This window comes from Bidens hawaiensis, unplaced genomic scaffold (genome assembly GCF_021521415.1).
Source record: "Bidens hawaiensis isolate Kalapana, Puna unplaced genomic scaffold, B.hawaiensis_p1.1 tig00016463_1, whole genome shotgun sequence".
NCBI lineage: Eukaryota > Viridiplantae > Streptophyta > Magnoliopsida > Asterales > Asteraceae > Bidens > Bidens hawaiensis.
This window is the reverse complement of record NW_027492511.1, coordinates 404,123-410,087: the sequence shown is the minus strand read 5'-3', so window position 1 is coordinate 410,087 and position 5,965 is coordinate 404,123. Positions and strand designations below refer to the sequence as shown.

Sequence of the window (5,965 nt, the reverse complement as noted above, 5' to 3'; positions counted from 1 at the left end):
ATGCTGAGGAATAATAAGATTGAATTCAACTCCATTTGTTAGTACTTTTGATGGCAAGCTCTAATTCTCAGCATCGATGCGTATTTGGTTCGTTCAATTAACCTAATTGTAAACCCTAACACTGTTTCAAAGCAGCTCAATTTGTGATCTGTTTGTCTATTTGCAGTTGGAAACATACCGTACGATGCGACCGAAGAACAGCTTATTCAAATCTGTGAGGAGGTTGGCCCTGTTGTCTCTTTCAGGTCTCCTAACTTATTCGATTCAGTTGAATTATTATTGATTTGAATGAATAGAAGGTATCGAACACCGTTTAGTTGTAACTTATATTGTATGTTTCAGATTAGTTATTGATAGAGAAACTGGTAAGCCCAAAGGCTATGGCTTTTGTGAGTATAAAGATGAAGAAACCGCTTTAAGTGCTAGACGCAATCTCCATGGTTATGATATTAATGGCAGACAGTTGAGAGTTGATTTTGCTGAAAATGACAAAAATCCTGATAGAACTCAGGTAAATAGTTTTAATGTTCTATGTTGCTATTTGTTGGGATTGCATGCTAGTTCTTTTTGACTGATGATAGTTTTTAGTTGAGTTTATGATGTTGGTTGTGTATGAAGATAGTATTAACGGTTCAACCCAACTTGATACAGTCCATTTGAGAGCTGGACTCCTTTGGCCTGTTACACGATCCTAGGCTTGTAAACGAACTGAACAAACATGAATGTGTTTGTTCATTTAACTTTAACTGAACAAACGATCGAACACGAACATGGTTTTCTTGTTTGCGTTCATTCCTTAAGAAAATGAACATGTTTGTGTTTTATATGTTCGTTCCTTAACAGTATAACGGAACGATTCACGAACGTAAGCGAACGGACATAAGTCATAACTGAACATAGATGAACTAACATAACTGTGCTAAAACCAATCAAAAGTACAAGTGAACAACAATGTGTTGAGCCTAAAAAGTGACTAAAACTAGACTAATTTGTAACGAACATAAGCGAGCGAACTTAAACTAACGTAAAGTAACAGACATAAATGAATTCAAACGAACGCATAAAAGAATTTAAACAAGCGAAAGTTCGCAAACATAAACGAACGAACGAGACATGTGTTCATGTTCGTTTAATTAAATGAACAAAAATTTTTGTTCATGTTCGTCGTTTATTAAATAAATGAACGCAAACAGCTATCTCTACTATTTATGTGTTTTAGTTTAATTTTCTTGTCCTTTTTTTTCAGGGTCGTGCTGGACCCGGGCTGCCTACAAATACTGGTAATTCTTAAATCAACTTATTTAAATAGCATGATTAATAGTATAAGCATTAGTTAACATGATATCGTATAATATTTGTAACCATAGCTCCTCAAAAACAAATTGGGGGTCCCGCAGTACCTAGTGATCCTAGTTTAAACCAGGCTGTTGGTCTACAAGTGGCTATGGCTGCTGCTATTGTGATGGCTGGAACCCTTGGAAATGATCAAACTATGAATAATTTAAGTCAAAATGGTATCCAAAGTCAACCAACATTGGGAACTGCTCCGTTGACTCTTCATTTGGCTAAAATACCCAAAGGCCAGTTGACCGAGGTTTTGACTGAATTCAAGGTAATCATATTGATTTTTTGCATGCAGAGTTTCTAAAGTTTTTGAAATATTGTGATTAATTTATATTGTAAAATAACAGGCGTTAGCTACTCAAAATAAGGAACAAGCACGCCAGCTGTTACTTGCTCACCCGCAACTGTCCAAGGCGGTTTTACAGGTTTTTTTAAGTTTATTAAGTTTTTTTATTATTATGATTTTCGTTTAGCAAGTTAAGTTACTTTTTTTTTTCAATTCTCAAGTTTATAATCTTTTGTTCAATTGGTTGCAGGCTCATATTATGCTGAAGGCAGTTCCTCCTCACATGGTATGCATTTTGCTTCACTAAGTTTCTTTGTTATTAAATGAACTAACATGAAAAAAGAAGCCTGTTCATATTATTAAATGAACGAACATGAACACATGCCTCGTTTGTTCATTTATGTTCATGGATGTTCGTTTATCTATGTTCATTAGTTTACAATTGTTGAAGTTCATTTGTTTACGTATGTTAATATATTATTTCAAATTTTTGGCCCATAACCTATTACCGTATTCGCCAGAAGACCCGCGAATTACGAATTGGTTCGCGGTGAACCGAATCGGAATTCGCTACGATCCATTTCGCTCTGGTACGGCATACCAAACGAACGAATTCGATGCTCTAATTCGCTCGGGTACGCCGTGCCAATTTTTACCGCCAATGCTGACATTTTTGCCGGAAAAGGAGGAAGATGGAAGAGAAGAGAGCGGCGCATCTGCGTTTTGTTATTTTATGTTTTAATAACTTTAGTTATATTGACATTTCACCCCTTAATGTTTCACTAGTTTACATTTAGTCCCTAAAGTTTATAAATTTTTATCTGAAAGCAATTACAAATGTAAAATTAGTTTGTGAATTTTAACAATTAACCCCCTCAAATTTCACTAGTTTACATTTGATTTACAAATTTAGACATAAAAACTATAAAATTAACATTATATAATTATGTATAAATTATAAATAGCTATTTTTTGATTTGGGTATATCGAAGCGAACTACATGGTACACTGTATCCGTTCATACCGAAATGAAGCTACCCCCCTCCGTACCGAATACGTAACCTTTAGCGAATTGCGTACCCGTATCAGAGCGAACCGCGAATTAGGTAACTATGATTACAACTTTGTATAGTTTTAATAACTTTTTAGGCCCAATAAATTGTTCTTCACATTACTTTTAATTAGTTTTAGCTCCATTATGTTTGTTTATCTATGTTCAGTTATGTTTGTCAACCGTTCATTTATACTGTTAACGAACATAAACAAACACAAACATGTTCTTTTTCTCAATGAACTAACATGACCAAGAAAACCCTGTTCAGTTAGCTGTTCCTGTTTGATTGTTTGTTCAGCTAAAAGGTAAAATAACGAACCTGAACATGCTCTATTCGTCTTCGTTCGGTTTGTTTACAAGCCTAACTGCGTTCATTAAAATATATTTTATTGAAGTATTTCATTCTTTTAAAAGAAGACAATATAATGTTTGTAATCATATCTGGCATACTAATTATCTACAAAAAAACTTTTTTTTAAAGCAAAAGAGCTTTATCTGTTATTCCTTTTTTATCTATATTGTAGTTACAGATGCCAAATGCTCAACTACTTCCTGGTCAACATGCACATCCTTCGGTCCACAGTGGTCAACCAGGTCAACTAAGTCAACTTGGTCAACAGCCTTCTATTCAGTCACTTTCCGGGTTGCCCCCTCTTGCTCAGAACAAATTGCCACTTGGATTCATACAACAATCTCAAAGTCAACCGTCTTCTTCGTTAGTTCCCAGCCAATATGCACAGACTCGGTTTCAGACTCCACTGCCAGCTCAGCATCAGGTTTTACATTATTCCACATTGTCTGGACCATCGGTTGCTGCTAATATTCAGTTACATCCACAACATAGTTCTCAGTTAGTTGTTCCTATTCAGCCTTCTATTATGACTCATAAGGTACCAATAAATACATGCATCATCCAATATATGATTATTTTGTAGATGTGGCAAATTGGGTGGGTTGTGGGTGCACTGGGTTAAAATTTGCAAGTTTATAGTACATGTTGAGACAGGTTGGGTTAAGGTCGGGTCGAGCAACATTCACCTTTTTGGCCATTTTTATATGGTTGGTATTTCAGTTAAAATTTTTGAATGTACTCATTTGTGCTGTTGGGTTTAAAACATAATCTAGCCCATTCATAAGTGATGTGTTGAAATTGACACCTTTTTTCATTTCAATTAAATTCTTGTTTTGCTTCTTGAATGGAAGATGATATTTCTGAAATTGTGTTGTAATATCTTTTGAGGTTAATACCATAAAATACCTACATACTTTCTTATGTTACACGGAAAAGTTTCTGAACACAAATTTGTGGCATTAAAGTCCCTTAACTCAATCTTGGTATATTAAAGTTCTAACTTTTCTGGAATGCACGTACGTGTGAGAAAAGTTTAAGATAATGACCTGTTATTTCTTAAAACGATCAAAATAAGGTGGTATAATTTTTTTTGTGCAAAAATGTTTCATGCCACTTATCCAATTTTGACAGGTTTTAGAGTTAACAAGTTGCTTTACATTATTCTTTTTTTTTTTGACAAATACGTGCATTCCAGACAAGTTTTAAGGACTTTAATATACCAAGATTGGGTTGTTGGACTTTGTTTTACAAGTTTAGCGGCTTTAATACACCAAAATTGGGTTGAACCACTTTTTTGTTATAAAAATGAAAGAATGATGGTTTTATATGGTATTTACCGTATTTTATAATCAAACTTAGCTATTCTTTTGAGCATATTCATTTTCTTAACAGCCTAGCTCCTCAATTGGGCCTTTTATACCAAATAATGGAAATAAAGATCATGAAAAGCCTGTACATTTATCTAATAATCCTGCTTGAGGGCTTAAAGTTGATCATCATCCAACTATGTGTTCAAGGTTACATGAAACTGCAAGCTTTAATAAAGACAAAGATCAAATTGTTCATCCTTCAAAATTGTTGAAAATGGAGGATGGAAGGGGTGCATCTTTCTCACCTGCAGATACTAATCTTCCTGCCTCTGTTCCTTTGCCTGGAAATCATGCTTTACAAGCGGGCCCTGCAGATTCTCAAAAACCAAACCTTGAGGTATTTATCCTTTTTATTACTTCCTGAATTTATACGACTGTAGGGGTTGTAGCCGAGTCGTTTAAGCCCGAGTAACATAATATATACTGTTAACTATTTTATCATAAATATATGTGCAATATTTAGTATTATGTGAATATATGTTTAATAATTAGTATCATGCAAATATACATTTAATACATTAAATAAAAATTGTTTTAACAATAGGCTTTTTTAAGCTCGCGAGCCTACTCGAGCTCGATAAGCGAAGCTCAGGCTCTTTATTAAACAAACTTACTTTTAGGCTGGAGCTCGTTCGGGCTAGAGCTTGCATAAGCTTGGCTTGATTTGAGTTTTCAGCAAACCGATCTCGAGTAGCTCACAAGAGGCTTGGCTCGTTTACACCCCTGTACGTCTATAATTCGTGTTCTTAACATGTATTGTTTTTTAAACGGCTACAGCTTCCTCCTGGTGCTGAATCGGCTTTACTGCAACAAGTGTTGAGTCTGACACCGGAGCAGTTAAGTTCATTGTCTCCAGAACAACAGCAGCAAGTCATTCAGCTTCAGCAGATGCTTCGACAGTCAACTTAGTGAAAGAATTGAGTCAACTTAGTCGAGGACTCGATGCATGGCCCGTTCCAGTTGGTGACAACATTCATCCGTCTTTAAATTTTTTGGGCATACATGTTTACTGTAGTAGTTTAGAAATCTGAGGGATCCAATTACACTTGTAACGGTTGCAAATAGATTTTGGAATATAGTTTTTTTCTCTGTTACTGTTTTTCTGATTATGAGTACTTGCTTTGTGATTTTGAATATTTTGTATGGTGAATGATATTTGGCCGCCAAAACGTTTGGTTTACTTTGTAGGGTTTGAATCGGTTTTTAATTGATTTCAACGATTACGAACGGTCCTTTAACAAATATGTTATAGGTTTGCATATTTCAAGATGATGAAGACTATGATGCATACGTGCATAATCACACATTGTGAAATGCACTCATTACTTTATAAAACGAAACGAAATATGAGAGTTGTTACAAATGCCAATTATAATTGTTTATATGTTTATAACTTTATATCCTTAGTTTTCCAAATTCCAACTACTAGAAAGAATCTCCAAAAGATGAATCGATTGAAATAACAATAAAGAGATATCGGACATAAGCAACACGCTCGCTCTAGTCAATTGTGCTTAAGTCTCAAACCATGATCGAAAGAATTCGATGAGAAAAGATAC

The 5,965-nt window shown here is 34.8% G+C and overlaps 1 pseudogene across 1 annotated transcript; it reads left to right on the top strand.

Moving 5' to 3' along the window:
* LOC143551600 (cleavage stimulating factor 64-like) lies at window positions 1-5,462 on the top strand (annotated as a pseudogene). The gene is made up of 10 exons (XR_013138529.1): window positions 1-37; window positions 167-245; window positions 343-511; window positions 1,247-1,280; window positions 1,368-1,612; window positions 1,692-1,769; window positions 1,881-1,916; window positions 3,209-3,574; window positions 4,429-4,743; window positions 5,184-5,462. The product of XR_013138529.1 is annotated as a cleavage stimulating factor 64-like (transcript).
* The last annotated feature ends 503 nt before the right edge of the window (window positions 5,463-5,965 follow it).